Raw genomic sequence first — 14,362 nt, 5'->3', positions numbered from 1 at the left:
GTCTGGCTAATTTTTTGCATTTTTAGTAGAGATGGGGTTTCACCGTGTTAGCCAGGATGGTCTCAATCTCCTGACCTCGTGATCCACCTGCCTTGGCCTTCCAAAGTGCTGGGATTACAGGTGCGAACAACCACGCCTGGCCACTAGAAGGCAATCTTTTAAAGGCACACATCTTACAAATACTATCTAACCATTAACTGCCCATTTCCCAAAGAAAACCCTACAGGCCAGGTCACAATTAAAATAAATGGGCAGAAGCTTAAAAACGTCATCTACCCCCACCCTCTTTTTCCAGCTAGAATGATGCTCGATCCAGCCAGAGCCTAGGCCCAGACCTCAGAGCAAGGGGGGTGCAGCTTCTTTCACTAACATATTAGTGCCAAGCACGGGCTGGAAAGAGGCGAACAGGCATCCGGAGAGCACTGGTTGAAGAATCTGCAGCAAAGCCTGGCAGCAGGCCAGCATGCCGCCGGACAAAGGAACCCAAAACTCCTTGTGGGCCAGCGAAACCGTCAGGAGAAGCGGCGCACAGTGAGCATGCAGCATGGCACCAGGGGAGTGGAAAACTGTCTCATGTCTGCACACGCAGGCCTGCTGGCATATACACAGCATAGCTTCAGGAAAACACCCAACAAGCACATGGCATTGGTGTCTTAACGGAGGGGACACGATGGCTGGAGGACAGGGTCGGAAACAGGCTTCACCACATATCCTGCTGTATTTTACAATTCTTAAGCCATGAAAATGTTTGCCTATTAAAAAACAAAATATAAAATGTTATCAAACGTGTCAAACCAAGTACAGTACAGGGAGGTTTTTGAGAAGTCTAAGAGACATTAGTGCACAGCTAATATAAGGGGATGGAAGATTTCAAGGGGCCCTGCTCTGGGGCAGTCAGCCCCGCATGTGACAGAATCGAAGCCAGGCCCACGACTGTTGCTGGCAGTGACCGCCATGGCCTTGGCAGTGAGCGTCCTTCCTTCTTCTGACTTGTCTCCTTCTACCCTGTTGGCCTCCTCTGCCACGTCACTACATCATGTGGCACAGTGAGGTCTATATTCCAAGTCAGAGTCCCAGGATCTTAGAGATGGAGGGTGGGGTGGCAGAACCATGAGCCAACCCCTGTCCCTGTAATCATCTCTCACTACCAGACCACCCCCTCGCCAGCTACTGACTCGCAGGCTTGACTGTGTCTTTTTGCACCGCACCCACTGTGCAGACACCCTGCGAGGCCACGGGAAGAGCACAGCTATGGAGAAGATGGAGCCTGCTGCAGCTGCCCAGTCAGCTATTTCACACTGTAGGGAGAGCCCCTGAGACAATTAATACCGTTTCTAGAAACCAGTATTTCCGGGTTTCTCTACACCCCAACGCTTCCTCTTCCTCATGGTGTTTCAGCACAGTGCTTCATAGGTGGCTTAGAGGGGGTGCAGACGATTCTTCCCCGTTGCTGGGTTTCATTTCTGTCATTTCACAGATAACAGCTCTACCCCTGACCCCATGGAGGCCAGGGACACCGTGCCCTGTGGTCCGCGTTGTGGACATCCTGCAGCAAGACCCACTGCCACGCGGCACTCGGTGAGCTGCGGCATCCGCAACTGCACAGGCAACAGGGAGCGGAGACAAGGAAGCCTAGTCGTGGCCCACTATCCCCCGAAATGGGTGGTGACAGCGCTGGCACTGTTGTAAGAATTACTGTGATCCAAGCAAGGTCTCCCCAGTCCATGAAAATGACTATGGAACTGCTTCTGTCATTTAAAGTAACGATACAAACAAAAAGAATGGAAGAGTCTTAAAGAGTCTGACACCCTTCAGTGTGGGATGAATGAATTCCCAAACTTTACGAAAGACCTGAAAGGGCTCAAGCCCCTGGGTAATCTGGCCCTGCCCCTCCAGAGCCTCCTTCATGATGCACTGCCTCAGTCCCTCCTCACTTATCTCTGAAGACCCCTAGCTTGAGCCACTGCCCTCCCTTGACACATAACTCACCCTTCCCTGAGGCCCTGTGATGCTCCCCAAAACCTATGAGAGGAAGAGGCCACCTTTCCTGGGTGCCCCTACCATACCAGGCTTCTCTGCACTCTTTAGCACCTATTATACCACAGTGCATATGTGTGTACATGTACATGCGTATGGAGAAAACTTTGACTTTTAATTTTAAACATACACACACACACACACACACACACACACACACGATGACCAAACCCGAAGGTGTGGCACCTTCTCACCCAGAGGAGCGGAAGCAGCCCTAGGTTCCAGCCACCTGGACAAATGGGCTTGTGTGCCAAGGACAAAAAAGGTCACTGCTGAGAACAGGCTTCTGCCTTTGACAAGCACAGTGAGACAAACTGACTGTTCTGGTTTCTCCCCGAGAACTTACTGGGGCAGCAGCTGTGCAGTGGCTTCTGGTCTCACCTCCTTCTCCTCAGTGAGACTGAGCCTCAGCTTGACCTCAGGGAAGCAGGCTGTCTTCCCAAGACAGGCTGAGGCTTTTCTTGCTACTTCTGACAAGGACAGACTAGCTTTGTTCATTCATTCACTCGACAAACATTGATTATATGACTATTTTGTGCCAGGCACAGTGGGGCACTCTGGAGATACAAAGAAAACTGAGCTATTGTCCCTGCCCTGAAGGACACTTAAGTCTTATGACAACCCAGATCCATGATGTTGGCAGGGTGTGTCCCTAGAGAACTCTGGCAGTCTTCACACTGTGAATGCCGCTGTGGGACACGATGCCCCCGCAGCACGCAGTCAAGTGGAATCTAACACTTGAGCAACTTCTCCAGATCCTCAAGGAATTACTATTAACCAGTTGCACACCAAGGAGGAGAGGGGAAGAGGGCCTCCCACACAGGGACGCAGGGGAGTCAGCCCCTCAGCACTCTGCACGCCAGCCCTCCAGGGTGTCCTGGTAGACTTTCTTACTTTCATGTTGTTTTTCCTTTTGGCTACTTAGCAGTGACCCCCTTCCTCCTAACAGCTCCCTGAACTCTACCCTCTCTTAGGCCACTCAACTAGGGTAGGGAGGGGTGGGCAGGAAACCAGGTGAGGCAATCAGAGTGCCGATTTTCCCAGGTGCAGGGACCACTGGTTCAGGGCCAAGCCCCTGGCCCAGGTCTCCTCAGTGTCACTCCCTCCCCTGGGCCAGTCCAGACCTGAACCACCCATCTTGTCTCACAAGTGAGCGGCGCTCCCGAAGGACAAAGCTCTGCCTGAGCACTACGCAGTCCTGACCTGGTACCATATTCTGTGCCCCATGAATGCTCCAACCACACTGGTGGCAAATGTGGTAAAAGTCAGTCAAAATCAAGCACTTCGGGCGCCTTTGGGCGTGTGGTGGCTGCCATCCTGACAGGTGTTAGCAGTGCCACAAGCGGTGTGCTGAAAGCCACCCTTCACAGTCGGTCATGCTTTGAGACCTTCACCTCTGCTGTACTTCTCTCCCTGCCGTGCTCCACTGATAGTGCCTTCCCCCTTAAGGTCCAGATCCCCCTTAAGGTCCAGAGAGACGCCATGTGGAAATCAGAACCACGTCCCCCTGGCCACGCCTCACTCTGCATACTCAGAGGTCCCAACACCTTTTGTTTCTCCTGGGAAAAAAAAAAAATGTGTGGCATCCCATTCATTGGGCCAGAGGCTCACCCGGGATACCAGCAGAATGCGAAAGCAAGCCCCGAAAAACACACAGACCAGCACAGCCATGACGGGGCAGGAAGGCATTTCTATGAAGTTCGCTGGTCAGCTTCCTTAAGTAAAATATTTCACTCTCAAAGAGGAAAAAAAATCTCGATGTTTTTACGGAGAAAGAACTGGCTAGCAAAACACTCTGGAAGATAACCACTAGGCTCAGGCATCACAGGCGGCAATGACTCATCTTGGGTACCAGGAAACGTGTTGTGTTCATTTGTGGCCTGTCCGTAGCCACTCCCAGGGAAGAGAAGGTGAGAAAGGGGTATTTGATGATTTTTTTTTTTTTTCGAGGCAGCGGCAAGCCCCTGTCACCAAGACGTGCAGCGGTACAATCATAGCTCACTGCAACTTTGAACTCCTGGGCTGAAGCTATCCTCCTGCCACAGCCTCCTGAGCAGCTGGGACTACAGATATGTGTGCACCACATAATTGTGTGTGCCCAGCTAATTTTTTAATTTTTAGTAAAGATGAAGGTTCACTATGTTGCCCAGGCTCAAGTCTTTTTTAAATGTGAAGTTAGGCAGGGTGTGATGGCTCATGATTGCAATCCAAGCACTTTTGGAGGTTGAGGCAGGAGGATCACTTGAGGCCAGGAGTTCCAGACCAGCCTGGGCCACAGAAAAAGACTTCATTTCTAAAAATAAAAAATAAAAAATAAATTGTTTATTTAGTTGGACACAGTAGCATATGCCTGTAGTCCTTACTAATTGGGAGGCTGAGGTGGGAGAACCACTTGAGCCCCAGATTTTGAGGCTGCAGCGAGCTATGGCTGTCTACTGCACTCCAGCCTGGGCAACACAGTGAGACCTTGTCTCTAAAATAAAAACAAAACAAAAATAAGAGTTTCTCTGTTATAGAGTCAATATTTATATAATCCTAAAAAAGCTAGCCAATCCTATTTCTAGGCCTGCCTGAGTAGCAAGCTCAAACAGTTGTAATAAACCAAACTCCTGTTTATTGTCTCAAATGTTTAACTTGCAGACAAATCTAGGTTATGAGGTAAAAATAGCACCTGTTTGCATTCATGACAGTAGTCCATTAAGTGAGGTTCACCATCTACGCCACAGGCTGCTCGCTGCCATGACAAACACTGGTACAGTCCTAACAGTTTACAGAAGAGCCAACCTATCATACGGAACACTGGCCAAACCCTGGGATGCCCAGTTCCCAAAGAATAACACAGCAGTTACTGCCCTGGAATTTAGTCATAGCTCATGGAATCCTGTTTTTGTTTGTTTGCTGGAGACAGGCTGGTCTCAAACTCCTGGGCTCCAGCAATCCTCCGGCCCCAGTCTCCCAAGTAGCTGGGACTACAGCCTCACCAGGTGCATGCCACTATGCTCACCCAGCTAGATCTAATCCTACTTGAAATGAGTTATATCCACTACTGCTTAAAATTCTCTTTGCTCCAGAGGGGGCTGAGGCAGGGTGGCCAGTACCCTGAGTGTCTGGGCTGGGACACACCCAGGGACATGGCCCAACAGTCAAATCCCCAATGAGAAAGGCCAATGTTGTCCCCCAGGAGAACTGAGTGAGATTGTGGGGAAAAGAAAGAGATCAGCCTGTTACTGTGTCTATATAGAAGGAAGTAGACATAAGAGACTCCATTTGGCTCTGTATTTGAGATGCTGTTAATCTGTGACCTTACCTCCAACTTTGTCCTTGCAAGAAACATGTGCGAAGGTGACTTAAGGTTAAAAGGATTTTGGGCTGTGCAGAATGTGCTTTGTTAAATAAGTGCCTAAAGGCTGCTTGTGGCTAAAGGTCATCACCATTCTCTTAAATCTCAAAAAAGAGAAAAACATTTGTCTCCTGCCCCTCCCTGGGCAATGGTTTGTTTACTAAGCAAGGAGAAAACCACCTTCAGGAATAAGGTGGGGCTTGCTGGAGCAATACTGCTAAAAGGTTTATGGAGATGTTCGCATATGCATCTCAAGGCACAGCATTTTCCTTTAATTTTATTCATGTTACAAGGATTTTTGTTCATATGTCTTACTACTGACCTCCCTACGATGACCCTGTTATCCTGCCACTTCCCTTTTTCTTTGATGGTAAAGATAATGATCAATAAATACTAAGGGAACTCAGAGGCCGGTGCCCGCGTGGGTCCTCTGTAAGCTAAGCGCCGGTCCCCTGGGTCCCGCTTTTCTTTCTCTACACTTTGTCTCTGTGTTGTTATTTCCTTTTCTCAAGTCTCTCGTTCCACCTAACGAGAAGCACCCACAAGTGTGGAGGGGCAGGCCACCCCTTCATGAGATTAACTTTAAAACCTGAATGTGGCTCAAGCCTGTAATCCCAGCACTTTGGGAGGCCGAGACGGGCGGATCACGAGGTCAGGAGATCGACTCCAGCCTGGGCAACAGAGCAAGACTCCGTCTCAAAAAAAAAAAAAAAAAAAGAATATTTATCACGCCTGTAATCCCAGCACTTTGGGAGGTCGAGACGGGCAGATCACGAGGTCAGGAGATCGAGGCCATCCTGGATAACATGGTGAAACCCTGTCTCTACTAAAAATACAAAAACTTAGCAGGACGTGGTGGCGGGCGCCTGTAGTCCCAGCTACTCCGGAGGCTGAGGCAGGAGAATGGCGTGAACCTGGGAGGCGGAGCTTGCAGTGAGCTGAGATCCGGCCACTGCACTCCAGCTCGGGCGACAGAGCGAGACTCCATCTCAAAAAAAAAAAAAAAAAAAACCTGAGTGTTCCTCACCGTGCAAGTTGGTACAAAGTTGTTTCCGGTGACACTGCTGTCACTGAGGTATCCTTTCCCTTTTAGCCACACGAAAACCCACCCATACAGAAGGTCCCTCACCACTTCACAACCCATCCACTGGCTTTCTTCTCTCTTTGACAAAAGATATTAATTATCTAGCTTGGTAAAGACACTACATAATTAAAGAATGATTAAATAATTAAGTTGACTCAAAACACAAAGATCTTCCTCCCTCCAGTGGAGTTATTTAACACACCATACAGTTCAAAGGCACCCTACAATAATAGTCACAAAACACGTGTTTTGGGCAATTGATGGTTGAACACTATTTGTAAGACTATTTGCACTATGGAGTAACACAAGCTCCTATTCTCATGGTCTCTGCAGTGTTTCCAGAAAAAACGGATGAGAACAAAAAAGGTAAAAGTGGCTAGGTACAGTGGTTCATGCCCTGTAATCTCAGCAATTTGGGAGGCTGGGGCAGGAGGATTGCCTGAGGCCCGGGGTTCAAGACCAGCCTGGGCAACACAACAAGACTCAGTCTCTAGAAAAAATTAAAATTAAAAATTAGCCAAGTGTGGTGGCACACGCATGTAGTCATTGCTACTTGGGAGGTTGAGGCAGGAGGATGCTTGAGCCCAGGAGTTCAAGGCTGCAGTGAGCTATGACCACACCACTGCACTCCAACCTGGGCAACACAGCAAGACTCTGTCTCTAAAAATAAAAAAATAACAAATGTAAAAGCTTTTAGCAATGGCAACCTCCCTGTAACGTGTTCAGAGCTTCTTCTACAACTTATATAGTTGTATCTATTTGACATTTGAAGCCCTTTTCTTTTTAATCATTTTCTGCTTTAACTGATTTCAAGTCCATGTATCCTTTCTGAAACAAGTCAGGAATGGCTAATAGGAAAGAGAGTTGCCAGAAAGAGAAAGACAGTTCAGACCTGAAACAGAAGATAAGTGTGCCTAAAGCATGCTAGAGTCAAGTGGTCTCCATCAGTCAAAGGGAAAACGACAAGGGCTGGTCTTACAAAAATCTGTAGTTGTACTGGGAGACTGTCTGCAAAGGGCCTCAGAAGGAATGATGGAGAGAGGATGGAAAAACCAAGGAAAGGCACGGGACGCTCTAGCTGGACCAGGAAGAATGTGGTCTGCGTGACACACAGGCAGCTTCCCTCTCCACTGACATATCCTTGGTATTCCAGGGTCTCTGACACTATGTAGTTTCTTCTTCTCTAGAAAGCTACTGCTGAATCACTGCAGAGGGGAGAGAAAGTGAAAGAATAAAAAGGCAGTATTTCCAAGGAAACAGGCCAAAGAACAACTTCCCTAAATAGACACTTGTGTGTGTGTGTGTCTTAGTCCAATGCGAACTAAATCAAGAACACACCACACGTCACCATGTAGCCCCTGGGCACTATCACCACTCCATTCCGCCGTCAGGGAGGATGCGAGGGGGGAGGAACAAAGGAAATCACCTTCGCTAGATGAACAAGAAAAGAGGAGGGTGAGATTCAGGCATGACTTCACCAAGTCACTGGCAAGCTGGAGACAAACTACACATGAGACTGCTAGCCCTTGCCTTCTACCTGAGGTGGGCACAGTCTACCAGCAAGGTGCCGTCCCTAAGGCCAATCCATTTACTCATTCCCCTCTTCCAAACCATAGGAGTAACAATATTTGGAAGATTCTGGGGTATCTCTTTTTTTTTCTTTTTTTATAGAGACAGGGCCTCACTCTGTTACCCAGGCTGGAGTGCACTGGTGCGATCGTAGCTCCCTGCAGCCTCAACCTCCTGAATTCAAGTGATCCTCCCGCCTCAGCTTCCCAAGAAGCTGGGAATATAGGTGTGCACTACTACACCTGGCTAATTTTTTAATTTTTAGTAGAGACAGGGTCTTGCTTTGTTGCTCAGGCTGGTCTGAATTGCTGGGCTCAAGCAATCCTCCTACCTTGGCCTCCCAAAGTGCTGGGATCACTGGCCTGAGACACCTTACCCAACCTATCTTGACATTTCTTGGCACGTAGCCCTATTTTAAAATATTGGGCTCTGTCAAACATACCATTTTATTGCCATTTGATTATACCCAATTATGTAATGTGATCATTTCATTTAACATTTGTATACACAGAGAACAAAGAATGAATAACAAATGTGAAAACACTCAACATTTCAGCTCGTACAATCATTACTCCTTCCATTCCTTATAAAAACAGTGTCAGTAGAAGACTCAGTTGGGTCCGTGACCAGCTGACTGAGAGTTTAGGGAGTGCCAGCCGTCCACTTCCTCCTCCCACCCCCTGACCCCCACACCCTTCTCTTCTGAACTTCGCTGGATGTCCCTGCCTCTCAGCACCTCCCTCTTCTGTGACATTTCCCCTGGACGGTGCCCTGAGCAGGAGTCAACAATAGGGTATACTCCAGCCCTTTGAGCACACGTGAAAAATAAGAGTACTGTGGGGAAAACAGAGTTACCAAGACAGTCAAGTGGAGCGGGGGTGGAAACATTTGTGTCTGCACTGATCCAGCGCACTGCGGTTCACAGCCCTCTCCCATGTACATTATCAATCCCCGCCGCCCTCCCGTGAGACTAGCACCCTCCCCATTTTACAGATGAGAAAGTCGACTTGGATTCACATTCAGGACTTTCTACCTACAATCCAACCTGCCCCTTCCCCCCCAAAAAAAGCAAAGATATGCCAAAGCCATCACTCCATAAGCTTTGTGATACAAACCAGACTACAGCCTGTATTAAATAATGGGGATCATGGCTGACCCGAAGCCAGCCTTGGGAACTGTCCTGACAGTGTTAAGGCACAAAGGATTCCAGTGGGGAGTCACAGGCAGCAATGCTTTCACTGGGGCCAGCCCCAAACAAGGAGACTCTCTCTCTCTTATGAAGAAATATGCTGATACACCTGTTAAGTAAAGGACCCATCTGGCAACCAGAGTTTTCTTTTTTTTTTTTTGAGAGGGAGTTTTGCCCTGTCACCCAGGCTGGAATGAAGTGGTATGATCTCAGCTCACTGCAACCTCCACCTCCTGGGTTCAGGTGATTCTCCTGCCTCAGCCTCCCAAGTAGGTGGGACTACAGGTGTGCACCACCATACCCAGCTAATTTTTGTATTTTTAGTAGAGATGGGTTTTCACTATGTTGGCCAGGCTGGTCTTGAACTCCTGACCTCAGGTGATCAACACACTCCCTGCCACCATCTCCCCTGTCTTTCAGGGTGGCTATGCAGAGGCCTCCTCATCAGGAGGATCTGGCCCAGATGACTTAACGCCATGGACAATACGCCAGAGCAGGACCAGGCCCAGGGCTTTGTGCCTGCTCCTCATGCCCCCAGCTCCACTCCCACTGGCCCACACCACTGAATGTCTCCTCTGGTTTTAGGTCAGTGGTTCTTGATCTATGGCGAGTCACAGACCACCACGTTCTGACAAAAGCCACAGGCCCCAGGCCCAGGAAAAGACCCCAACTGTATACATATCCAGCACGGGCCCCGCCTTCCTACAGGTTAGGACCCGCTGCACTCAGCCCTAGGGTTTGACACATCTTTACCAAAACCCACGGTAAGAAACAGTCACACCATCACAATACCCCAAATACACTGCATGTGAATAACTAGATGTTTCACCAAAAAAGGGTTATCCTTCCCATAGGAAATGCACTTGGATATTTGGTATTTCAAAAAAGCTTTTTAATGCTAGTTACAACCTCAAATTGATTTCATGAACCATTGCATTTTGAAACGTGCCGCGCGGACCCTTCTCTAGCCTGTTTCCTCCTCAGGTGCCCTTCCTTCCTCAATAATTAGTGCACATGTGGTTAGAGCTCAGTGCAAGACTACCCTTAAATGTTATTTTTATGTATTAAGATGAATCTTTAAAGCTGAAAGTCCAGAAATATCTCAACTCTTTAGTTTCAGGAAAAATTCAGAAAAGTGGGTCATTGTGATCTCACAAATTACACCACGGAGGTGGCTATTTATTTCACCCAAACATCTAGTTGGAGTTGTACCTGCAAAACAGGAGACAGAACACAGGTAAAAACCAACACTGAAAGTAATCACTTGGGCTGTCTCCAGGCTAATTCCCTAAATATTTCTCAAGCACCTACTAACTGCACTGCTCTTTTTTTCTAGCTGAGCAAGGAGTAGCAGCGTAGGCAGCCCCTACACAAATGAACACACTTCAGGAATGGCTTCAGAAGATGAGTCATAATAGCCCATGGGGACTCTCGGCACCAGCCCGCTGGACTCCATCCCTGCTAGGCCAGAGACGGACCTGGAGCTGGGGTGTTACTGAGGTTGCTTCCTTTAGCACCGAGTCATACAGGGAGAGTACAGGCCACACTTGGAGGAACTGAAGAAGCTTCACGCAAGGGGGCTGAGAAACTTACATGGGTGGACAAGCTGGCGAATGGGGGACAGGGGAAGGCCTCAGGAGAGCAAAGCGGCCCTCAGGGCCTTAAACACTGGCTAGTTCACACTGGGCTGGCCACCCACCATCCACTCTTCCTTCCTGCTATTCCAGGACCTAACCTCCTCCCGAGTCCTCAGGAAGTCAGCTCTGTCTCCAACTGGGGAGTGGGGGGAAGTCTTGATTAAACTAAAAGAGCTGCTCTCCAATGTGACCTTGCATCAGAATCACCTGGGAGTCTTCTCAAAGCACAGCTTTCTGGGCCCCATCCCAGAGTTTCTGATTCAGTGGGTGGGGTGGGATCCATGAATCTCCAGTTCTAACAAGTTCTCAGGTGATGCTGACGCTACGGGTCTGAGGACCACACCTGGAGGACCACCAGCCTAAGCCAATCAGCACACAGCACTCTCAACAGCCTCACGTTGCCAGCCTAAGCCAATCAGCACACAGCACTCGCAACAGCCTCACGTTACCAGCCTAAGCCAATCAGCACACAGCACTCGCAACAGCCTCACGTTGCCAGCCTAAGCCAATCAGCACACAGCACTCGCAACAGCCTCACGTTGCCAGCCTAAGCCAATCAGCACACAGCACTCGCAACAGCCTCACGTTACCAGCCTAAGCCAATCAGCACACAGCACTCTCAACAGCCTCACGTCAGCACACAGCACTCTCAACAGCCTCACGTAGCTGGTCCAGGGAAGGCCCCGTGACCCTTTGCTCTCGCAGGCCAGAGGGAAGGACTGGTAGATACTGGCTGGGGCATCAGCTGGTTGGTCTCCTTCCCTGCTCCTGCTGGACAGGAACAAGGAAGCATGCAGTCCCACTGCCCCTAACGACCATCTCAGAATCATGAGGAGACTAACCCCCTAGGATGAAACCGGCAGTGATGGCTGCACAGAGGAGCAGAATCAAGGTCCTTGATGAAACTGCGACATGCTGATGGAGACTCCAGTTCTCTGAGATAATAAATGTCACTGTTGGCAGCCAAAAGCATCCCAACTGACACACCCCATAATCCAGGGAAAAGCCTGAACTGGGCATCCCTGCTTCCTAGTAGGGTCCTGTTCCCCAGAAACAACCACTTGCCTAAACACTTCCTTCACATTCCCAGAGTTCATACACTTAGGTCATCCTTCTTGAAAATTCAAATTAATTGGTTTGAGAATACATCATTTAGAAATGCAAGCAACACGAGAGAGGGAAAGAAGGGTGTTCAATATGCTAGGGTGAATTAATAATAGACAGCTTTCATAATCGCAGCTGATGCCACCTGCGTGGGGGCTATGGGAGGCGCAGGAAAGGGGGTTTTCAGGAGACATCAGAATACCACCTGGTGAGGTGCAACAAGAGAGGCACTGCAGCAACCGGAGGTCAGAACTACCAGGTGTCTCCGGGAAAGGGCTCTAGGAGGATCCCAGGACCGGAGCTGGGAGCGAGTAAACACTTTCCTCTTCCAGTGGTCCCCACCCTTCCTCCTGGACATCAGAGGACATCCCTGTCTTCCTGACCCTATTCCAGAAAATGGACCTGACGAGAGCATGATCCCCGCCACCGCCCCCACCATATACATCTGCTTACTGTGCCTAAGTCCTTCACCAGGTGAGCCTCACTGAACAAGTTCCATATGAAAAGACCAGCAGTCTTACACATACTCCAGGTTAGGGCTGTGGGCAAACACCAGAGGCCAGCTCGGCTGGCTCGCAGGCATGGGTCTGACAGCCTGATAAGGCACGAGGAAGGGACGTGTAAAGACCAGAAAGAGGAGACATGCACACCGCACCCAGGACCCTGGCTTTCCAATACCAGACAGGCTATGATGCAAGGGACAGCTAAGTCCGGATGCAGTGGCTCACACCTGTAATCCCAGCACTTTGGAAGGCTGAGGCAGGTGGATCACCTGAGGTGAGGAGCTCGAGACCAGCCTGGCCAACATGGTGAAACACTGTCTCTACTAAAAATACAAAATTAGCCAGGCGTGGTGGTGTATGCCTGTAATCTCAGCTACTCGGGAGGATGAGGCAGGAGGATTGCTTGAACCCAGGGGGCGGAGGTTGCCATGAGCCAAGATGGTGCCACTGTACTCTAGCCTGGACGACAGAGTGAGACTCTATCTCAAAAAAAGAGAGAGATAACTAAGAGATTAAATCCACAGAGGAAAGGCTGATCTAATTCCAAGCTCCGCCAACCACCCACACTCTGTATATGAACCCATTGTACCACTTCCGTTCTGCACACTTCTGAGGCACCAGGATTAACTGTTAATTCATTTAATCTCCCAACAGGCCTCTGGGGCTGCTACTACCATCAGCCCCGTTTTGTGGATGAGATAACTGAGGCACAGAAAGATTAAGCCCCTTGCCCAAAGTCACACAGCTAGCTGGATGCTCACAGAAAGTGCAGCACCAGAGTCCACAATAGTTCTAGGGATAAAATAAGGGTTTTGAAAGATGTGCATGTGTGTATGCTCAGCAAAAAGGACTGTGTAAAAGCAAAGTCCTGATTTATAAACGAAAATACTGAAAATAGAAATTGTTGATACCAGCAAGTCCAGGTAATCAATTTTTATCCTTACATGGAAAAGCATTTATTTTTTAATCTTGTGAAGGAAGTTAGGTGATATAACCGGGTTTTAGTCCCAGTTGAGCCTCTTTTAACTACCCTCAGGAGGGTGTCCTAACCACTCCTCAACACCACAGCTCACCTTCGGACAGAACCTCCCACAGGATGTCCAGGGAGGCCTGGCATGCAGGGAGTACTCAGAAAAGCTTGGGTTCCTTGGCATTTAGGACTTTAAAAAAAAAAACAGCATCACACTTTGAAAAGCATTCTAAAGCTGCCAAGAATAAAATTCAAAGTTACAGTAACTTCCACAATCTAGTAAGATAAGGAAAAACAGCCTGATAAGAAAAAATGAACAAAGGATATAAACAGGCAATTCATTAGAAGTTAAAATATACATTAACAAGAAAAGGTATCCGATATTTTTGGTAATTTGGGAAATGTCATTAAAACAATACTGTCTTCCTTGCCCATTAGATTGGCAAAATTGACAAGACTTATTCTCTTAAATAGTGGCCAAGTTAAAGGGAAACACAGTTTCACAGCCTAATAGAAGTACACATTTAAAAAGCATGCCACAGAAAATTTTGTGGAATGTGACTACATTTATGTTTACAATGAGAGCATCCATCCCCTGAGAAGGTCTAGAATCGGTGACACCTCAGTAGTAACAGGCAGGCTTAGTGCCTACATCTCGGGGTTTTTTGTTGTTGTTGTTGTTGTTGTTTTTTTTTTTTTTTTTTGAGACAGAGTCTCGCTCTGTCTCCCAGGCTGGAGTGCAGTGGCGCGATCTTGGCTCACTGCAAGTTCCGCCTCCCGGGCTCATGCCATTATCCTGCCTCAGCCTCCCGAGTAGCTGGGACTACAGGCACCCCCCACACCCGGCTAAGTTTTTGTATTTTTAGTAGAGACAGGGTTTTACCATGTTAACCAGGATGGTCTCGATCTCCTGACCTTGTGATCCGCCC

This window comes from Colobus angolensis, unplaced genomic scaffold (assembly GCF_000951035.1).
Source record: "Colobus angolensis palliatus isolate OR3802 unplaced genomic scaffold, Cang.pa_1.0 Scaffold42, whole genome shotgun sequence".
NCBI classification, from domain to species: Eukaryota; Metazoa; Chordata; class Mammalia; order Primates; family Cercopithecidae; genus Colobus; species Colobus angolensis.
This window is presented reverse-complemented; position numbering follows the sequence as displayed.